The sequence below is a fragment of the Jaculus jaculus genome, chromosome 4 (assembly GCF_020740685.1).
Source record: "Jaculus jaculus isolate mJacJac1 chromosome 4, mJacJac1.mat.Y.cur, whole genome shotgun sequence".
Lineage (NCBI taxonomy): Eukaryota > Metazoa > Chordata > Mammalia > Rodentia > Dipodidae > Jaculus > Jaculus jaculus.
The window spans coordinates 91,079,182-91,102,468 of NC_059105.1; the positions used below are offsets into that span (position 1 = coordinate 91,079,182).

Consider the following 23,287-nt stretch of genomic DNA (forward strand, 5'->3'; position numbering starts at 1 on the left):
CCAACCCACACACCTTTTCAAACACCTTCCTCAGCAAATTCTAGTGTGATAGCTTCTGGGGAGGGAGGGTGTGGGCATCTCACCACTGCCTCTTAAGATTGCCTCTCTGGGTGGAAGAACTGCCGCAGAGGCAGACCCCTCTCTATCTTGTGCTATCTACCATAAGCCTGGCTACAGGTTGTGTGTGTGTGTGTGTGTGTGTTTTCAAGAAGTAAGAGCAACAAAGAGAGAGAATATGGGCACACCAGGGCTAGCTTCTACAAATGAACTCTCAGACACATGTGCCACTTTGTACATCTGGCTTCATGTGGGTACTGCGGAATCAAACCTGAATCATTAGGCTTTCTTTACAGGCAAACTCCTTTTCTGTTGCGCCATCTCTCCAACCCTGGCTACAGATTTTATTGGTACACGGTCACTTACAAACTCTGAAGTTTGGGCCCCTTGTGTAGCCTTGTCACCCTCTTGGCCTTTGGTTGGCTCACAGTGACCTGGTATTAGTCATGTTAATATCTTGTACTATTTATCACTCTCCTTATTAACCCCCATCTCATAGCAATATATACACCTCCTTTATTTCTGTAAAGGTACATAGTAGGCATTTAATAATCCACCTTTAGGTCTGGATATCTTAGTGGTTAAGTGCTTGCCTGTGAAGCCTAAGGACCCCGGTTCGAGGCATGATTCCTTAGGACCCACGTTATCCAGATGCACAAGGGAGTGAATGTGTCTGGAGCTCACTTGCAGTGGGTGGAGGCCCTGGCGTTCCCATTCTCTTTCTCTTTCTCTGTCTTTTTCTCTCTCTGTCACTCTCAAAAAAAATAAACAAAAAAAATTAAAATAATCCACCTTTAAAGTTTAAGAAATAACAAACACCTGAAAAGTACGCTTTAGCAACCAAAAATTCTTCTCAAAATATGAAATTGGGTCCTTCACTAAATTCCTGCTTTCAAAACATGAGTAAAATTAGTATCTCCCAATGTCACCTCTAAAATCTACTGCCTGTGATTATTTGCTTGCTCATTAGTAATAAAATACGTAAGTAGACTACTTTGTATTATCTCTGTGAGCAAAGGGGTCTTTAAGACCAAAACAATGATATGATTGATCTCACTTCACATCACTCCATTTTGTACCCCTCTTCCACACATCTGCTGCCTGTCAATGGTTATTACAGTTCAAGCAACACCTACAAGGCTTAACAGGTACAGATGAGGACAGGTGGGGTAGTTCAGGACAGTACTTCCTGAATGATAAACAACTTCTGAAACTATGTCACAAAAGCTCTGCTGCGGTCACTTGGAAGGGTGGGCAGTGTGAGCATGTGCCCATTTTGTTCATCACACAGCCCAAGATGAGCTGAGAACAGACACCAGTCATGTGAGGCTAGAATTAAATTTAAAGACTGATTCCTCAAATGTACTAGCCATGTTTCAAGTGCTCACCACGTATAGCTAGTGCTTAATTTGTTGGCCAATGTATATGGAGAATATTTTTGTCACTGTATATAACACAATAGAGTTGTACTGGACAGCATGAAAGGGGCCATTCACTGGCCACTGCCTTCAGCCAACATTTGCAAGATTCAATGAATACCCACTACCAAGTTTAGTTTGAGTTATACTCTATGTTTTCCAGACACCCAAAGGAGAAACATAGAATTCCAATGGCCACCACACTGGGGTTTTATTTTGATTTTTGTTGTTGTTGTTGTTGCTGCTGTTGGCCTTCTTTAAGAAAAATGCATAAATAAATACCTCCTTCTTCTTCCTTCCTTCACAGCTCCATGGGAGACTTGTCCAGAGCACAGTGAGACTTGACTCTCATGGAATTTGGTAAAAGAGGCAGGAAAGGACGACAAGAAGCAAAACCTCTAACCACTTATTCTAATGTTGGCTTCCTTTGTATTATTTTATGAGGTTCATTTTGCTCTAATTATCATTTTACATCTAAGGAGAATGAAGGGTGCTTTTTAAAAAATAGGACTCCAAAAATTTATGAAAATGCTAAAATGCTTATGTGCTTTAGATTTATTTTCAGACAAGAAACATTATTCAATAATCTGCCTGCAGGTAACACAGCATAAAATTTTTTCTGATATAGTGAAATTGCCATCTCTTTAAAACCTAAGAACAAAAAAAGTTGCTAATAAATTTAAATTTTTCCACAGTTACTTCAGCGAACATGAAATTATGAGAGGAACTAAATTCAAATTCCAGGCTGCTTTCTGAAAGATAAGATGTCCTCCTGATAGTCTATAAAGCCTGTGAAACATCTGTTTTGATAACATATGTACTTAAAATTCCCCACATGTCAGTTTAAAGTTACTGCAAAATACAAGGCGTGCCAGCTGCAGGGATTAGAGGAAAAAGCTGCCAGCATAGCGCGAGGCGATGCTGAAGACCGTAGTCTCTTGGCTCCTCAGCATTTGCTTTTTATGATCCTAGGATCCACCTTCTACCTTCCACATGGGATAACATCCTGTGACTTTGGCACATCTGTCCTACCTTTCCCCTAAAGAACTGCACTGTGTGTGAAAAACATTTTTATAAAAAATGCCCCCTATGCATTATGACTAGCCCTCAAATCCTAATCTGCAAGGGCTGGTTTACTTTCAGTCTCCATGAAGGTCTTTGTCTCTTCGAGTCTACAAATCCCTACTTCTCTCCATACCTATGAAGAAGGGGCCACACTACTTCAACTTCAATGACTTCACTGTTTCACACATAAAGGTATGATCCCCTTACTCTTGGAGATTCACTCCAGGTACTAAAAGGTTCTTCCCACAGAGGCCTCCAAGGTTTTGTTTTTTGTTTTTTGTTTTTTTTTTTTCCTTCTTGGTCCTGATGCTTATGTGACATCTGCAAAACGAAGTCTTCCATGACCACCATATTTAAAGATACCAGCATCCTCCTGTCCATGGATGATACTTTCTGGTCCTCTGCCTCACTCTAGTTTCTCCATAGCACTTGCCACCATCTGACATGCTGCATATTTTCTTATCTGTTTCCTTCTTTTCTACTTTCTCCCTAGAGTGTAAGCTCTATGAGGACAGGACTTTTTGTTTTTCATTCACCACTTTATCTCCAGAGTCTTCTGCATGTTTCATTCACCTAGAATATTTCTACTTCAAATAGTTACTGGCATGAATTAGCTTTCAAATGTTTAAGAAAAAAGGCAATGGAGGAAAGCCAGGTAAAATTTTCCTGAGGCTAGATGCTTTGTTCTACATGTTCTTTTTATATTGCCACGGAAGAAGCCCCAAAATTATTTGTTACCTGATGATTACTGTTTGCGTTGGAAAACATAAAAACTGTCACTCAAATCACTGGACAAGTTTAATGCTAACATTGCTGATGTAGTACTAAAAGGTGTATTTATTTTTATGGTTTCAAATTACTTTTAAAGTTAAAATGTCCTAGTCACTTGTGAACAATTCCCAAAAATCACCAAAAAGATAGTTTCTTAGGTGCTAGCAAAAAGGAAAAAAAAAAAATGACACCAATAGCCTCTCAAAAAAAGGATGGGAACAGAAGTCTCAATATTGTCATTTGGGGAGTGATACTGTCACTGATAAAATAAACTTCAATGTCACACTCAAGAACAAGTTTCATTTATGCTGTCATTATGTTGATTATTATGTTGATTATTAAAATCGAAAGGCGTTTTTGCAAATCAACTCCCCTCTGCCAAGCAATGATGTTGGCAATGACTAAGTCAAATTACTAAGAAATTGGGGGAAATTAGAATACAACAGAGAGACAAGGAGCCTCTCCTCTATCCTCTCCCTTATAAAGGGAATGGTATGTAACAGTGGCAGTATGTGGAGTTAGGCCTTTGGTAAGTAATTAGGTCATGAGGGTGAGGTCTTCTTCACCAATTGGACTAGTGCCCTACAAGAAGAAACATGAAAAGATATGCTTATTGTCTTTTTCTCTCGAGTTGGTCATTGGGTAGTGCATTAAGATGATGGCCACGATGGACTGGGGAGATGGCTCAGCCAGTAAAGTATTTGCTATGTAAGCATGAGGACTGAGGCTCAGACCCCCAGCATCCTTGTAAATTCTGGATGACGGTAGTGGCCATTTGTAACCCCAGTGTAGGAAACAGGGAATGCCACAGGCAAACTGGCTAGCTAGACTAACTGAATCAGTGAGCTCTGGGCTCAAGTGAGATACCCTGCCTCAGCAGAGCACACACATATTGTACATATGTACACACACACATAGACACACACACATAGACACACACACACACACACACACACACTCATACACGTACACCACAAACTGGCATGATTGACTTTTCAAATGTTTAAAAAGAAAGGCAGGGAGGGCTGGAAGGATGGCTTAGCAGTTAAGGCGTTTGCCTGCAAAGCCAAAGGACCCAGGTTTGATTCCCAGGACCCATGTTAGCCAGATGCACAAGATGGCACATGTGTCTGGAGTTCATTTGCAGTGATTGGAGGCCCTTGTGTGCCCATTTTCCCCCACCTCTCTCTTTCTGTCAAATAAATAAATAAAAATAAAAATACTTTTTAAAAAAAGAAAGGCAGGGAGAAAAGTTAATTGAAATTTCCATGAGGATAGATGCTCTGTTCTGCACATATACAAAAACAGATGGCCCTCACAAGACACAAGATATGAACAGGGACCTTGGACTTCCCGGCCTCCAAAGATATTAAGGAATAAATGTTTGTTATTTGAAGCACTCAGGTAATAGTAATTTGTTATAACAGTCTAAACTGATGAAGGCACCTGCTATCTCCCAAACAACTATTCTTCAGCAAAACAGACTTAGAAATCAATAATTTTGGTGAATAGCTAAGGAGCCTCAATCTTTCTATACACCCAGAGTAGAATCTACAGAACATCAGAAATTAAGTGCAAACCAAACACAAACTAGATTCTTAATCATATAAGACAAACTGAATGTTATACAGGTTTTACTGAAATACTTCATCCATAAAATAATTGGAAAGTCCAGAGGGCAAATGTTGTAATATGCCAAAACAGACTCTACTACCAAGTGATTTAACGTTGCTCACGTTCAGTCCCATAAAGAGTATCTCACTCCTACATGAAAGAGCTCATGGCTCTTTTCAAAATTTATGGAGCCACTATGGTTCAGGATAAGTCACATGGATGCATGCGCTCAACTTTGTAAAATCTGTACCAAACTTTCTATATGGAATTCTTTTAACTTTATCTGTGCATCTTTAAAAAGATGAACATAAACATTAAATACTAATTAACATCAAGCTTGGGACTCACAAGAGATGTACTTTTAATTGTTAAGTAAAATAGTGTGGGATGCAAGGTAATGGCCATATTATAATAAGCACTGCTCATTATAATACACAATTATAACAAGCACTGCTCATTAAGTAATCTGTCCATTTACTTGGCAAACACCAAGTGAGGAGAGTTTGCTCACCTAGAATTTACCTATTTATCTACCTAGAATTCACTATGTACTCAAGCTAGTGATGAGTAATAAGGAATTATGAGTGTGCTTAAGAAAAGGCAGCTTCTAAAACTGGGAGAACTGATTTCAGAAACTAGAACACAGTGCAGGATGAAAGTCTCCAAGACACATCAAGCAGGCCAAGAAGCCATGAAACCTCAGATGTGAGCCAAGATTATAAAACATCTTTCATCTCTATAAAAGCATAATTATTATTACTATTATTATTATTTTGGTTTTTCAAGATAGGGTCTCACTCTGGTCCTGGCTGGCCTGGAATTAACTATATAGTCTCAGGGTGGTCTCAAATTCACAGCAATCCTCCTACCTCTGCCTCCCGAGTGCTGGGATTAAAGGCGTGTGCCACCACGCCCGGCTAAAAGCATAATTATTAATTAGTTATCAAATACGACCAGGAGTTTGAAAATATGTAATGGACAGAACTAATTGCAATCATCAGACTGCTTTAAATATATTTGAGTTTTACCTTATAGGATTTTATTTTTATCAACACATACTAATTGTACATATAAATGGGGTTCAGTATGATACAGCCACACACTATGCACTGATGAAATCTAACCTCCCTTTCTCAACCTTTCCCAATTTCTTGTAATCACTTCTACTTTCAAGTCAATTCATTTTACTTTCTACACATGAGAAAAAACATGATACTTTTTCTGGGTCTGCTTTGATTCACATAATATCATTTCTTCTACTTTCATTAATTTTGTGAATGACAGGATTCCACTCTTCTTTAAGGCTGAGTAATACTTCACTGGGCATATATGCCCCATTTTCCTTACCCTTCTTTTGTTGATAAGCACTTAGACTGGATTCCTATCTTCACTATTGTGAACACTGCCACATCACACATGGGCAAGTATCTGGCATACTAATTACATTTCCTTTGAATATATACTCAGAAATAAGATAGCTGGATCATAACGGTAGATGCATTTTTAGTTTGTTAAACAAGACCAAAGAAACTATAAAGAATATTAACATTTCATCACGTGTAACTTTGAATTCAAATGATACAAAATTCTTTAAATTTCAGACAAGCATTTGTGACACTGCAACATGTGCAGTCAATTTAATTTTGAAATGAAAACATCAGGTTTTAGTTTTATATTCTAATATTACCTAATAAGTTATTTCCTTAAAATCATAAAAAGAAAACCAAATTACCTAGCTGCTGTGATCACCCATTGGTTACTATAGAGATTAGTATTGTTCTAATTCCAGAGAATTCACAAAGTACAGTGGTAAAATGTGAAAAACAGGTAGTATGGATTTGTTTTCTCTTCCTGACCCAGCAGATTACATCTAACTACTCTATATTCACCCACCTCCAACAACCCATGTCAGAGGCCATTTCAGTAGGCAACGGCCAAAGCAGATGTAGCAGCCGTGCTCTGCCCTGGAAGCGCCACTGCCTCCGCTTTCCAACCACACTGGACATCCGCTCAGCTCATACCAGCCTCATCACACTATGAGTGGATCTGACAGAAGCCTAGTAACAAACCCATGATTGGTGGTAGTGTGGGGAAGGGCCAAACACCTTTTGTGATCCTGCATAGTAAGAAAGCATTCTGCACATTCTGTATATATATATATCCAGTATTCACCTTTTCATGTTCATGTTCACGTTATAGCTCTGCGTTTAACTGGACGGCTTTGCTCAGAAATGCTGTCAGAATAAAACTTAGGTCTTTTAAATTTTTCTTTTCTGAAGAATTATTCCCTCTATTAATAGAAATGTTTCAATATTTTTGCTAAAGGTGTGTGTGTGTGTGTGTGTGTGTGTGTGTGTGTGTGTGTGTGTGTATGCACTTGGAAAATTCATTATTTGTATTTTGGCTGTCTGTTAGTGTGTTCTGAAATATAAAAGTAAGGGGGAAATGCATAGCTTGTAAATTTGCACTCTCAATCTGGGTTTAATCTTAAAGTAGAAGCAGGGATTTCCTAATATAATGAATATTTGATCAAATCAAATTTTTCTAGCCCAGGCAAAGAAGTAAACTGACTATAGATTCACAGACTCTAAAATCAGAAAGACCATAGATATCACGTAGTCTAGTATTTTGTTTTGTATACTGATTCCCAAGATGAGCTCTCATAATGACTATCTGTGCCAAATAATGGGACTCCTTGAATATCATACTTCATTTCAGGTATGTGATATGTACATTATTCAGTTACTAAAAATCATGAGAAGCAGTACAACTTTATAAAAATTGAAAATTATTTAAGCACTCCCCCAAGCATACTTGTCTTTGACCATCAGATCTTTATTCTTCCTGAGACACCTCATACACCCAATGTTTGTCCCTGCAGTTCCTGTTCTAGAAGTGCTGATGTAGATTTTACAAATGAGGAAACCGAAATTCAAAGAAGTTAGCTGTCTTAGTCAAAATCCTACAACTAATCACTGGTGACAGGTCAGTAGATAGCACATAAGTTTAGATAAAAGTGAGGGATGAGACGGGCGTGGTGGCGCAGGCCTTTAATCCTAGCACTCGGGAGGCAGAGGTAGGAGGATTGCCGTGAGTTCTAGGCCACCCTGAGAATACAGAGTTAATTCCAGGTCAGCCTGAACTAGAGTGAGATCCTATCTTGAAAAACCAAAAAAAGAAAAAAAGGGGGAGCAATGAGGGAAGCTCCTAGCCTCATCTCACCAGAAAGTGCCTGCCTCTATAACCCAGTCTCAGTCTCTTTGCTGGGTCTCATAGTTGGTCAAGTTTTACTTCCTACTTGATCCTTTTAATTGGCTTGGATTCATCCATTTGTGAGCATGCCCTTCCCTCAGGGAAGCCTTTAACACTAATCTTCTAGACTCTAGAGTTGAGACATGTCGTGGGAGTGGTTTTAAGCGGGAGCAGAAAGACTGGAGAGATGATTTAAGGCAGAGGGAGCTTGGTGGTTCTTCTCAAATTAGCTTGGTAGATCTTCTCAAATTCATTTGTTTATTTCTAGGCTGCCCTTGGTGGGACCAACCCAGAAAGCTTTCTTAACCTGGTTATAAAGCAGGTGACACTTTCACTGTTAGGAGAGTCCTTTAGCTACTGCTTTGCACTCTCCCCTTTCCAACGTCCCTGTTCAATCTTACTCAATCCACTGCTTTTCTGAGACTTTTGAAACCCATATGCAGTGCAAGAACTGCCCATGCACTATAGAAAATGAGTTTGCCTGCCGTGTCATACAGATGCTATAGCATTCTACATTCCTTGAATGTGCATGACCAAGCTGAAAACTGCCCCTTCTAGAAAAAGTCTCTCCTTCATAGTTCCCAAACCTAGAAGTAAGTACCATTCCAGGCAACCTATCTATTTAAAATGATATTCTATTTTATGAAATGCATTGCCCTTCATTTGAAAAGTTGAACCACTGAGTAGCCTTGATGGAAAAATGACTTTCACATCATTTGTTTTTTTATGCTATTCCAAGTATCTATACCAAAATATATTATCAGCAATGGAGGTGTGCAGTTCTGGATCATTGCTCAGAACTGGGTGGAGTTGATGCTCCTTAAAACATTGTTCAAGTCAGTTGGCTATGGTTCCAATTCATGGCAATGTACCTAAGGAAAACTGGCCATGAGAGATTAAACAGATCAAGCCTTGTCTAGTTATGTTTCAAAAACACTTCACGATATGCTTTACTCCCTTTGACTCACTGACTTTTGGGGTAATGGCTCTTGGGTGAGTCGTTCAATAACATAGAACAATGAACATCTTTATATACAAGTTTGCCATAGTGCCCTCAAATTTACTCTGTTAAGATTAGGACCATGCTATAGGGATGGCTTAGCAGTTAAGGCATTTTCCTGCAAAGCCAAAGGCCCCAGGTTTGATTCCCCAGGACCCACATTAGCCAGATGCATAAGGGGGCACATGCGTCTGGAGTTCATTTGCCGTGGCTGGAGGTCCTGGCACGCCCATATTCTCTGTCTCTGTCTGTCTCTCTCTCTCTCTCTTTCTCTCTGTCAAATAAATAAATAAAAATAAAATATTGAAAAGGGGGGCCAGAAGAGATGTCTTAGCAGTTAAGGCATTTGCCTGTGAAGCCAAAGGACCCAGGTTTGATTACCCAGGACCCACATAAGCCAGATGCACAGGGGCACATATGTGTGAAGCTCATTTGCAGTGGCTAGAGACCCCGGTGTACCCATTCTCCCTCCCTCTCTCTCTCTCTCTCTCTCTCTCTCTCTCTCTCTCTCTCTCTCTCTTTCTCTCTCTCTCTCTCTCTCCTTGCAAGTAAATAATTAAAATTTTAAAAAATATTAGGACCAAGCCCTTAATATAGTCCATTTTGTAAGTTTTATTTTTATTTTATTTTTTGTTTATTTTTATTTATTTATTTAAGAGCAACAGAGGAGAGAAAGAGGCAGATAGAGAGAAAGAATGGGCATGCCAGGGCCTCCAGCCACCACAAACGAACTCCAGACGCGTGCGCCCCCTTGTGCATCTGGCTAACGTGGGTTCTTGGGAATTGAGCCTCAAACCAGGGTCCTTAGGCCTCACAGGCAAGCGCTTAAATGCTAAGCCATCTCTCCAGCCCAATATAGTCCATTTTTATAACTCAAAAGCAACAATGTGACCTAGAGAAACAGACAACAACAAAAAAGGAGCAAAGAACCCACACATGAATAATTAAATCTGGATGATGAGAAGGGATAGGTGATTATTTTCTCCCTTAAACTTCCAACAGAAATTATCTGTACATTGATCAGTACTCCCTAGCATGAAAGTATGATATGGACAGATTTTTATCTCTATCTGTGAAAATGCATACATAACTTTCCAAAGTCCTAGATCACAAGATACTCGGGGATTAGGGTCTGTGCCCTGGCCTCCTTCATACCTGGAAGGTGACTGTAGAACACAAAGGCAGGTCCATCATAACCTGCAGTGTTTCCTGGTCCTCCTGGACATCCAGAAGCCCAATCTAAGTGGTAATTGTCACATAATACAAACATACCCTTTCCACTAAAACTAATACTTCATGAGGCCACCTGGGTCTTTATGTCTTTTCTTTATTAAAGTTGTAATACCAGTCAGAATGTTTATTGAGAGTTTAGTCTGTGCTAGACTAGCATTTTCAGACTAGCACCTAAGAGAAATAAGCTAAAAGTCAAGGTGGAGGGAATATATCAGTACACAAATCCAGGTATAAAAGAGTAAAATTCACACTGATGGGAAAATCAAAGTAAAAGGATTCTTTGGGAAGGCCTCATTGAAATCAGCCATGAAGGCCAAAAAGGCTTGTCAACTGGGAAATGATGGAAGGCCACTCCTGGCTGAGGGATGCATCTGACAGAAGGAATCAGAACAGCTACAAAAGTCTCTGTGACTTCAGAGTTGGGTCACTGGGATTCTGAATAAAAATAATTTGATAAAAGAAAATGTTTCTATGAAGTTTCACATAAAAGGAAAACCATGTACATCTAATATCATTCTTTGATCTTCTACAGAAAGTTACTATATAAATGCAGAATATTACTTCTACTAAAGTCAATATTTCTAAGTGGCAATACTTTTAGAATACTTGAAAGTGGATATTTTTTCTCTCAAAGATAGAAAAACTCCAAGCAATTCAATATATTTCCCATGGATAATCAAGCCAAAGAATAGTGAAATTTTTATAGGGAAAAAAATGAACAAATTCCAAAGAGATGTGCTAAATCTCTTAAATTATATATCACTATGCTCTTAGAAACCAGGAACTCTTGTATATTTAACTTAGTTTGGTCTACATATCCAAATTATGCCACACTTTCAGTTAATCAAAACAATTTTTATTAGACCAGCATTAATGGGTAGTTTTAAATGTCAAAAGATTTGTTAGTTGCTAGGCATTTAAGACTATAAAGTTTAATCAGTGCAGACCCTTCACTTTATAGTTGAGGTAAATGATGCCCAGACAGTGAGTAACCAGCTGGCTAAAGGTCAGTCAGCCAGTTAAGCTGGAGGAGACTAAGTAACTTGCCTTAGGCCGCTCAGACAGCAATGGGTGGAGCCAGCACTACACCACAGGAAAGCCTGGCCTCCTAGACCTCCACTGGCCTGTCTGCCCCAGAAGGTCAGCACCCTCAATTATGAACAGGTACAATGTTGCAGATGGATACAAAGATATCAAGTGGAGGGTAGTTAGTGCTATTATTATACATGCAAATAAGCATACACAGGATCTAAATTGCTTTAATGGTATACAGAAACAAGCATTTCTAGATGTCATGAATGGAAACCTAAATGTGTCCATTTGATAACTTACTATATACTTGAGATAAAAATGGAAAAAAGTAAGAATGGTGCAATCTTGATTTCTCCTGCATCTTAGAGAGAGAGAGAGAGAGAATCTCCCTGTAGGACAGGGGTGGAGTTACAGGCCTGCATGGCCATACCCAGCTATTCAGATGGGTGTTGGGGCATTGAACCTGGAAGGTCTCAGGCCCTCTCAGACCCTCATGCTTGCATGGCAAATACAACTGAGCCACATCCTCAGCCCTGAGCTTATACTTTCTATCTAAAACCCCTGGTTTTCAAATAAAAATGGATATGTCTTAGAGTCCATTTTTTTAAATTATTTTCATGACAAACAGCCAAAATTCCCTCTACTTACAACTGTACATTAGAACTAGACTTCCGGTATCTGTCTAGCTCTTTTTTTTTTTTTTAACAGCAACTTGATTAGGGTAAACATGGTATAGTTGCAATGATTCCCTCTAATTGGTAGACTGGGAGAAAATTAAAATTACCTGATGTGACACCATTCCTGGGGATTCTCTGACAATTGTGATTCTCTAATCTGAGCATGTCCCTTGGGGATGGGATGCTGGTAGATTTCTCCATGGTGCTGCTATAAGATATCTTGGCACCTGGGAAGATGAAGCTTCTAAGCCAAATGGTCCTCCCCCTCTATCCCCAGTTCAATATAGATGTCAAGGATGCACACCTAAGACATGTGTGTGAAACATTTCAAGGATTCTCAAAGATGAATGCCTATCCTAGACACTTCTGCCTAGGTAACTTTTGGGTTAGCCTACAGTAGTCTAGAGTTGGAATAGTTAAGCTTAAGATCTTCTAGAAGGTAGCAGTGTCCTGTTCCTTTCCAAGCTACACTTTTTTTTTTTAATTTAATTTATTAGTTTTCTTTTCAGTGAATACAGGCAGTTTGGTACCATTATTTAGGCTCATCTGTGATCTACCCCCTCCCATTAGACCCTCCTTGTTAATGAAAATGGTCGTGCATTGTGGAGTTAGCCCCCAGTTATTAGTATGATAAATGTCTCTGCAAATCATGACCCAACATGTAACTCTGACATTCTTTCTGCCCCCTCTTCCGCAAGATTTCCCTGAGCCATGTTGGGTTCATTTTTGGTCTGCTTCAGTGCTGAGGTGTTGGGGGCCTCTGAGGCTCTGGCTCTCTGATTTGGTAGGAGTTGATTTTTCTCTGCGTTGATCTCCTTCCCCTTTGTGCTGGTATCCGGTTCACAGGAAAACATCACCCTTGCTTATTTCGCCAGTTGTCCTTAGTTTCAGATGGGCCCCTTTTGAGGTATGTTGGGGCAGCCAAGCTACACTTCTTATCTTTCTACTCTGTCACCAAATAATAGCCACCTCCCACAAGTCTTCACTCACAATCCTAGGCACCAGCTCATCACTGAGGTGCTCTTATCTGATCCCTACATGGCCATCTTTCTGGAAGAATGACAGGAGGTGTGTGCATGTTTGTATGTGTGTGGGTCATAATTATGTATATAATTTATATAAGTTTTTCTGCTACGATTCTTTCTGACAATACTAGCTATATTATTTTGACAATACCTTATGAAGCTGATGTTAAAGGACAATACACAAGAACCCCCGGATCCCTTGTGAGGATCAAGTATTAATATCTGTCTTGATCTGCTCAGACTGCCATAACAAAATATCGGAGTTATAAAAACAAGTATATTGCTTCGAGTTTTTGAGGCTGGAGAAGTCCACATGGACCAGCCAGCAGAGCTGACTCTTACATGGCACCTTGTTGCTTTATCCTCACGTGGCATGAGCATGGGACTCTCTCCAAACTCTTTATGGGGCGCTTGTTCTATATATGTTGGCTGGGCCCAAAGGTCCCATTCTTGACATATGGATTTAACACATGAATTAAGAGGAGCACCAATATTCAGACCACAAAAGGCAACTACTAACATTTAACAGCCTGGGATAGAAAATGCTCCCTTGTAAAATTCTCATTTACCAGAAGGGCCAGAGCTAACCAGGATAGTATTTACCTGGATACACAGGAGAAAGAGAGAGAGAGAGAAAAAATCCAGAGCCACACAGTATCAGCACCAAACACCTAAACAAACTGAAGAAACAGATGCAAGAAGCAGGATCCTTAACAAAAGTCAGGAAGAATCAGGGAGACCGTCACAGGTGACAAACACCAGTCACTTTAGTGCCCTGCAGGTTCTATGACACAAAGAAGGTCACAATAAGAAAAGGATGAGTGATTAAACCAAAGCAGTGAATCATATGATGTCAGAGGATAAAACCAGCATTCTCGTTATTTCAAATTTCTGTGCAGCTACGATGCTTACAGTCATTTCATTCAGTGAAGGACATTCACCAGCACTGGCTAGGACACTTCTCTGTGCCAGGTGCCAGGGCAAGGACTGTGTCTTCAACAGGGAAGGAAACAGAATGGTCTCTGCCCTCATGAAGCTTACCTTCTGAAAAGATAATGATGCTCTTATAACTTGGTTCTTCATATACTAATAGCTATGGTAAAAAAAAAATGGAATACCTTTAGTTTTCTTTTCCCCAGTTCTATCTACAAAAGCATTGCTATTCATCTATAGCCATACTTTTCCCTAACAACAAACACAAAACAGTTATTTCAACATGTTGTCCTTTAGAGAGTAAGAATTTAGGGGGGAGAAGTGGCAAGCAAAATTGTCTACTACAGATTTCAAGATGATAAAGAAATTATCATCTCTCAAATGTGCCTCTCGTAAAAGTAAGGCCACATAAAATCTATACAAAACTTTTTGTCACAACATTTTTCCATGTAAGACATGTTCACTGCAAAACAATTAGATAACACTGAAGTTAAGAATGGCAATAAGAATCACTTTCAGGGGCTGGAGACAGATCAGTTGATACAGTGCTTGCCTTATAAACATGAGGACCTGGAGTTCAATCTCCAGAATGTACAGTAAAATTCTGGGTGTTCTTTGTACATTCCTATTAATCCCAGCACTGGGAAGGCAGAGACAGAAGGATCCCTGGGGCTTGTTGGCCAGCAAATCTAGCCTACTTAGCAAGCTCCAGGTGAATGAGAGTCCCTGTCTCAAAGGAGATGGATGGACAGTATGCCTGAGGATGTCACCCAAGGCTGTCTTCTGGAAACCACACATATCTATATACACATACATATACACAAGATGCACACAAAGCACTTACAAATTCATATTACCCAGAGGAAGTTACTATTGCTATTTTAATATATTTCTCCATATAGACAGAAATATAGAAAATTTATAAGGTCATGCAATTACTTATATTTTTAAATTAGTATCATGCCCATGTAGAGTTTTATAAGCTACTCTTTTTAAACATTGACTTTAACTTGGTGGACAACTGTTTCTAAAGAAAGTGAGGGACATTACCCAGTTACACTGTCTATGGATGGGAACAGAATTTAAAACCATCTCCTAGTAAGTGCACTTAGGATTGCTTTTTCCAAGTATACTTATCTTCAATCTTCCATTTTGACTTTAATAGTATTATTTTTTTCTTCCTATTTAGGCTGTCTTTTAAGCTATCCTCATAGTGAAATGTTAGCAACTTTGTGTTTACTTACCATAAGAACTGTCGATTATCTATAAACAGTTACAGAAGTGTTAAATAAGACTATCTCCAAACTATTTCCCAGAAGACCCCATTTGTCCACGCAGAAGTGCCTATTGATCTCAACTCTGTTTCTTGTTTCTTGGCCCACTTCCCAATCAGCACAAGAGATTGTGTACAGGGACATGTTAATTGATTAGCTTTTTGAAAGATTAAAAATTTACAATTTTTTGTACAATCTTTCAACGACAAACACATTTTCCTCCTCTAATATATTGCTTCCCCTTTCTCCAAAATTAGTCAGTATTTGTTATAATCTATTTTATTTGGATATTGATCTCCCAATTATGCACATGGAGATTTTGTTTTATGGCTCTAGGGTACTTCCTAAAACACTTTCCTGGACAGAACCCCTTAGGACTCCAGTCAATGTCCCACTAATACCCTGAAAAGCTGTCACTTATGAACTGACTTTTCCCAATACACTGAAGTAAAGGCTATCTGGTCATGGTGATTTGTCTGTATCTAGCCTATTGATTGGATTTGGGGTTTCCTGAGCACAGCCACCTCTGGATCTGAGTGTGGAAATGCTAGTCAGCAGAAACTGAAGCAAAGGATTCATTTGCACTCTAGTAACATCAAAGTCAAGCATGTCCACAATCCACATGGAAGGACTATTTCAAATTCATTTCTGCCTTTCTCATGTAACATGCACATGGACTATGTGACTATGGGCTCCATTTAATAATACCTCCTCAAATATTATTTTGTTACTACATATATTCAAGCATTCTTTTTCCTTCACTTTCCCTTATTTCTCTATTTTTCCTACTTCCTTTAGGGTTTTATTAAGAGCTTGAGTACAAGACCTTTATTTTTTTAAAAAAATAACATTTTATTTATTATTTGCAAGCAGAGAGAGAAAGAGAGAGAAAAAAAATGGGTTGCCAGGGTCTGTTGCCCTTGCAAGCAAATTCCAGATGTATACACCACCTTTTACATTTCACTTTACATGCGTACTGGAGAATCAAACCCAATCACCAGGCTTTGAAATCAATTTTTGGAGAAACAGAAGTAACAGATTCAGAGTGACTATGGGCATACTATGAACCCCTGCCACTGCAAACTCCAGACATATGTGCCACCTTGCGCATATGGTGTTATTGGATACTGGCCATCAGGCTTTACAAGGAAGTGTCTTTAACTGCTGAGCCATCTCTCCAGCCCTTAAGCAATAAGACCTTTATTTTTAATTGTTATTTACTTATTTGCAAGAAGAAAGAGAGAGAGAGAATAGGCACACTAGGGCCTCTTGCTGCTGCACACAAACTCTAGATGCATACACACTTTGTGCATCTGGCCCTTCATGGGCACTAAAGAATCCAATCCAGGCCATAAAACTTTGCAAGCAAGTGCCTTGACCACTTAGCCATCTCTCCAGCCCTGATTTTTCTTAAATTTGGGTTCCTATAAGATAATGTACATATTCCTCACTTTCCTATGATCAACTTAATTTTTATGTATTTCCCATTCTCACTAATGTGTCAGCACTTAATTCCCTGTTAAGGAATGGTTATGTTCTTGACATCTTTCTTTGGGGTATATTTGAATACTGAATTGAAATGAAGCACCTATCACTCATCACTGTATGCTGCCATCTGTTCTATATACAGCAGATCCTCGGTGAACAGCTCCTGAATTAAATGCCAACAGCTAACAGTCAGGGAGTGCTGACTAAGTGTAACACCCCAGGCTAAACACATTGCATACATTAGAGCATTAGGTCCTAGGTGCTAGACTATATAAACTTTATTGGCAAGGAGTATGCACTTGTATCTCCAGCACTTAGAGCAGAGTTAGAACAACTAAGAAATCAGTAAACAGTTACTTCATAAACTGAAAAACTGCACGAGGTAGGTATATTATTCACAGTACAAGACAACTGAAGTAGAGAGATTCCTTCACTTCCCGATGTCCCAGAGTATGCACAATGCCAAGACTTGAACTCAAAGCCAACACATAGTAAGGTTAACACCCACTCAGATTAATGCAAAGAATAGCTCCATAAAACATAATATATATTATACAATGTCACAAACAAATATTGTGAACTATAACTTTCCAAGAAAAGACCCACAAACGATTGCCTTTAATAAATATATAAGCTGCTTCTTCTTCTTTTTTTTTTTTTTTTTTTTTTTTTGGTTTTTTTATGTAGGGTCTCACTGTAGCCCAGGCTGACCTGGACTTCACTATGGAGTCTCAGGGTGGCCTCGAACTCACAGCGATCCTCTTACCTCTGCCTCCCGGGTGCTGGGATTAAAGGAATGCACCACCATGCCCGGCTGTTATATAAGCTTCTTAATGACAGCTATACAAGCAAAAAATGTTCCTTCTCTCTAATCAGTGTCTTTGGCTACATTGGCACACCAGTTAATGAAGACTTCAGGACTTCATAAGCAGACTTCTTTGGTTCTGGGTTTATTTAACACATCTGTTTTGCCAATTCTTTGTAAAATAAGAATAATATTATTAAAATAATTACTTAAGACTTCACTGTAAATCGTCCATAAAAGACATGAGGAGTTTCTGCTTATAAAATGGACAGCTTAGGGCTGGAGAGATGGTTTAGCGGTTAAGCGCTTGCCTGTGAAGCCTAAGGACCCCGGTTCAAGGCTCGGTTCCCCAGGTCCCACGTTAGCCAGATGCACAAGGGGGCGCACGCGTCTGGAGTTCGTTTGCAGTGGCTGGAAGCCCTGGCGCGCCCATTCTATCTCTCTCCCTCTATCTGCCTTTCTCCCTGTGTCTGTCGCTCTCAAATAAATAAATAAAAAAATATTAAAAAAAAATAAAAATAAAATGGACAGCTTATATACATGTTTCTCAAACATCCCTGCCACTACTGGTCACTTGATTTTACTGAAATACTATGCCATCATTCTTTAGGATTTCATTACTTTTATCTTTACCAACTCACTAGCAGAAGTAATGTAATGAAATAATATAATTAAACCCATTATTAGCTATTGCCTTTTGTTTCTATCAGCCCACACATTAGTGCAAGTGAAGTGATATTTAGCAGAAAGCAAAGCCTTTCTGGAAGTCACATATAATGGTCTCTGAAGCTATAGGTTGAACAGTAAAAAGAGGTACAGAAAACAGAAGTAGCTATACAATGATGGTAAGAGTCAACCTGAATCGAGGATGGTAGAAGGGAGGGAGGATAGGAAGCAGGAAAGGTAGAAAGGAAGAATTCAGAAACCATGTGAGTTTGAACTCTGCCATTCACCTTGGAAGAATCAATCTGAAAGCCTCAATGCTTTCATCTGTGGAATGGGGTGATAAAAATGTCTTCCTCAAAGACCCCTTAATGCTATGTTCCACATAAATTGTACAGCATGATACAATATGTGGTTTACTTTTTACTGGGCATTACTTGCCTAGAATCTGCCCCATTTATGTATTCCATACACTACACATTTACCTTCCAAAGCTTATCCACAGCTTCAGATGTCACTCCATGAACCACTCTTTGGGTGGGTCTGAAAACATTTCTTATTATTTTTAACCTAAGAAGTAAATACATCTTTAAAAAGAAAAAAAAAAGCAGGCTTTGTGTGTCTGTGAGCTCAGAAAGCTTACTGTGTGCTCTGAGAACCCGAGTGTTGTAAACCTCTGTTTAAACAAGGAAGCCTCTTTTAAGTCCCATTTCAGTCAGCTGCCTTTGGCTTGGGTGCAAGCTAAAATTGAAAACAGATAGATGTTTTACATTTAAATGGGTTTAACATAAATGTGCATTAAGCCATTTCATGGACGACTGCACGAATATCTTTTTGCAAACGTAGCACACGTGAGCACATATAGGGTAACCATTCATGTCTCCTAGAGAAGTAAGGTGCAGATCCGGAATTTTAAACAGCTACGTGGAGTTCCTTTCACTGGAAAGAAAATATAATAGCTTTAAGGGAATTGCTCTAATAATATTCTGGCATCTGCAATGGCTGGCCAGAGCAGAGCAGAACAGAGTATATGTCACCACAAGTCAATTTAACAAGAAATAAGCTTTCCTCTGGAGAATCTGCACTCCCTTGCCTCCCACAAAGAAAATTGAATTTTGGAGGTCACACATTGGGTAGGTTACCACAGGGAGAAGCTCAATGTTCTTTTTGTCATGTGCTCTGGGAGGTCAATGCTGTTCTGCCAACAATTCGCTCCCAAAGATCTATTTCCACTTCTCCAAAAGCTCCCAAATTACAATGCCTTTGGAGTCCCCAAGGCTAGCGAGTTCACTAAAGATATGTGGACCACTCCTGATAAAATCCTGTCCAAACATCAAGTTTTGAACCTTTCAATGAAAAGTATGGTCTATACCTGAGGGAACATGGGACTGGGTAGGTGACAGAAATGGTGAGATTGTAGTGAGGAAGAGGTCAGAGATAGAGCCACAAATAGAGGGCTTCATGTTGATTTTTTTTTTTTTTTAAGTTAAATAGGAGCCAACAGAATTACTGTAACCTGAGAGAAAGAAGGAGAAAAAAAAAAAAAAAAAAAAAGATCAAGCTCCGGCGAAGTCCCCAACTCCCTGTATGCACAGTACCCGCCCGCCCGAGGTCGACGGGGTGGGTAGTACAAGGCCCAGGGCAGTCTCGCGTCCTCGGGGCAGTGCCCCAGGCCCCCGCACCTCCCGCAGCGACTCCGGGTGGGCCTCGCCGAGAAAAAGCCACGGCCCCCCGCAGCAACTTGTGGGGTGCTGCCTTTCCGCTGCTGGCCGGGGAACTCGCTCCGGCAGGAGTTCCCGGTGCAGAATGACTCCGGGCGAACGAAGATTCCTCCAGCCTTGAACTTGGCCGCTGCTGACATTTCCACGGCGCGCCAGCGCAGCTCCCACGCGCGCGCACACGCCCCTCCGGACCCGCCGGGCTGCGCGCAGCGCCCTCTGCCCACTCGGGAGCCCAGCGCCCGCGGGGACGCGACCCCGGTCCCCCGCGGGGCTGTCCCAGCACCGGACACTTGCTGCGACTCAGCCCACTCCCTCCCTCGGGCTTTGGCTCCGGCCCCGCATCCCCGCCGGGACCGCTGGCACCGGACCGCGTCCCCTTTTCGTGCTCTCCCGAGGAAGCCCCACGTCGACTCACCCGGGCTGCGCGTGGATCCCGGCCGCCAGCGGCAGCGCGCTGCCCCATCCCACGAGCGCCGCGGCGCCCCCGGAGTGTGCAATGCGGAGCCCCGCCAGCGCGCGGCCGGAGCCCGGGAGCGCAGGGAGGGCGGGCGGGCCGGCGGGGGGCGCGCGCCACTCCCACTCGCGCCGGGCCCTGGCCGCCGCCGGCTCGCCGGGCCTCGCGGGTCTGGGGACCAATGGAGACCTGCGGGAGGCGCCGAGCCCTCCGCGGGGCGCGCTCATTGGCTGGGCGCCCGAGACCCACTGCTCGCCGCGACGCGGCCCGAGCGCCGACTCTGCAAACTCCGGCTTCCAGCTCGCGCCCGCACCCAGAGCGGAAAAGGCGGGCGCTGGGGACTTGTGGGGAAGCCCGTTCCCACGGAGCATCCCCGGCGAGCGGTGTTTGCTCAGGTCGCGGATGCCTTCCTGTGCTCCCCCCGCCCCGCGCCTCTCCCCAGACGACGGTCTCACCGCGGCCGAGAACGCTGTGTCCGGAAGCCTGACAGATGCACTGGGGACCCCGGTCCAGTCTCCTGCCCTAGTGTCCTCTTGGACGAAACCTGCTGGACCATGGAGTGGGAGCCGCAAACACTGGGCCTGCCGAAGCCCCTTGAAGTTGACAGTCCAGGACCCCGGCTAGAGACCCGAAGTCTTAGCTTGCAAATGGAAATTTAGTTGTAGATTGGGGAGGAAAGTCGTCCAAGGCATACTTTTCTCATCATCTGCCAAACCCTTTCCCTAAGTAGCACCCCTTCCCCTCGCCAAGCCCATTCTAAAGGGTTTGTTTTTTTGTTTTTTTTTTTTTTTTTTGGTTAGTTTTATTGGGGGGGGTGTCCTTCCTTCTTTCCCTTGTAAACCCTGTTTAACACTCCTCTGTACCTTTCAATTCAATCTCAAACTGGAAGAGGGTAAAATCCTAAGGCTACTCCCACTCAAATGGGCAGCGCCAAAAGCTGTTGGCTAGCTGGGATACCCAGGGAAGGGTCTGGAGGAAGGACTCCAGGGTGCACCCGAGAGCCGGAAGCTGAGGGCCAGCCGTCTGGCACCGGCTCGGTGCTGGCCTGTGGATATCCTTCAAGAGGGTACTCGGGTCCCTTAAACCATTTCTGGAGCTTTTCTTCAGTCTTCTTAATCTCCCTGCCTCTGCCCTTCCCCAAAATCTATTCTGTTTCAATATAAAACCATGTTTAACCTTTTTTTTAAAACCTTCTTTCCTGACTACTCCACTTGGAAGGGCCTGGATTTTGATCAACAGCGTAAATTCCCCTCCCTCCCTCCATCCCTACCTTCCCTCTCAATCTCTCTCTCTCTCTCTCTCTCTCTCTCTCTCTCTCTCTGTGTGTGTGTGTGTGTGTGTGTGTGTGTGTGTGTGTGTGTGTACAAGCTTGAAGTTCAAGTGGACAAAAATAATTAATGCCCTTTAGGATTTTTTTTTTTTTTTTTTTTTTTTTCTGGTTTGTCGAGGTAGTGTCTCACTCCAGCTCAGGCTGATCTGGAATTTACTCTGTACTCTCAGGGTGGCCTCGAACTCACTGTGATTCTCCTACATCTGCCTCCCAAGTGCTGGGATTAAAGGCGTGCGCCACCATACCCAGCCCCTTTAGGATTTTTCCTTTTCCTTCCTTCCTTCCTTCCTTCCTTCCTTCCTTCCTTCCTTCCTTCCTTCCTTCCTTCCTTCCTTCCTTCCTTCCTTCCTTCCTTCCTTCTTTCTTTCTTTCTTTTTTTGACAAACAAGAAGATCACTACTGATTGTCTTCCCATGGGGCTGAGGAACTTGAATGAATCAGCGTTTTATAAATTAATCAAACAGAACCTGGCTGTAGCCCTTAATGTGTGGGCAGGTTACATCTGCAGGTTAGAATCCATTACTAAGAGCTTGCCAAGGAGTGTCAGCAATGCTGGCGACTTGTTTCCTTTCCAGAGAAAAACTTGTGTTTTTGGCAGTTCTCTATATTTAGTTAATTTCAAAAAAAATAATAATAATTCACAGCTGAGGGTTTAACTTAATGGTAGAGACCTTACCTAGCATTTGGGAGGTCCTGGCTTTAAATGCCTATTACAAAAATTAATGAATTCAGAGCAAAGTTTAAATTAGGTTAAAAAAAATATTTGGAATCAAAATGAAGTTCAGTCAGGGCATGGTGTTACATGTCTCTAAACCCAGAACTCAGGACCCAGAGTCAGTAGAATCGCTGGAAGTTTAAGGCCAGCCTGGTCTACAGAGGGCCAATCCAGTCAAGACTACATGACAAGATCCTACCAAAAGAAGAAGGAGAAGGAGAAGAAAAAGAAGAAGAGGAAGAAGAAGAAGCAGAGGAGGAGGAGAAAAAAAAAAAAGAAGAAACTGATGTGGTGGCGCAGGCCTTTAATCCCGGCATAAGGGGGGCAGAAGTAGGAGTATCACTGTGAGTTCAAGGCCGCCCTGAGACTACATAGTGAATTCCAGATCCAAGTCTTGGTAGAGCAAGACATTACCTTGAAGAACATACAAAAAAAGAAAAGAACAAGAAGTGGAAGGAGAAGAAGAGGACAAAGCACTTCATATTATGGCGTGTCATGAGGCCAGATATGAGAAATGGAATCCTTAGGTTGTTTTTTTTTTAAAGGTAATTTTTTAGTGTGTGAGGGGAGGGATGTAGGCATGGTGTGTGCACACAGGCCAGCGAGGATGAGCAGATGCCATACTTTTTACCTGGGTGCTGAGAATCCAAACTCAGGTCTTCATATTTGCACAGTGACACCCTGAACCTCTTACCCACTGAGCCATCTCCCCAGCCACTTAAGCGTATTTTAGAATGAGTAAGGTATGAATACAAAATCC

General features: G+C 41.5%; 1 protein-coding gene across 3 annotated transcripts in view; it reads right to left on the minus strand.

Moving 5' to 3' along the window:
* Positions 1-21,207, minus strand: part of Lypd6 (LY6/PLAUR domain containing 6) — a 133,593-nt gene extending 112,386 nt beyond the window's left edge. The window contains exon 1 of one of the 3 annotated variants that reach the window (XM_004651828.2): positions 20,938-21,207. The gene's annotated coding sequence lies outside the window, so the exon portion shown is untranslated. Of the gene's footprint in view, positions 1-20,443; positions 20,507-20,937 lie in introns of those variants that run through there. The other 2 variants (XM_045148222.1, XM_045148220.1) reach the window with 2 other exon arrangements.
* Between the last annotated feature and the right edge of the window lie 2,080 nt (positions 21,208-23,287).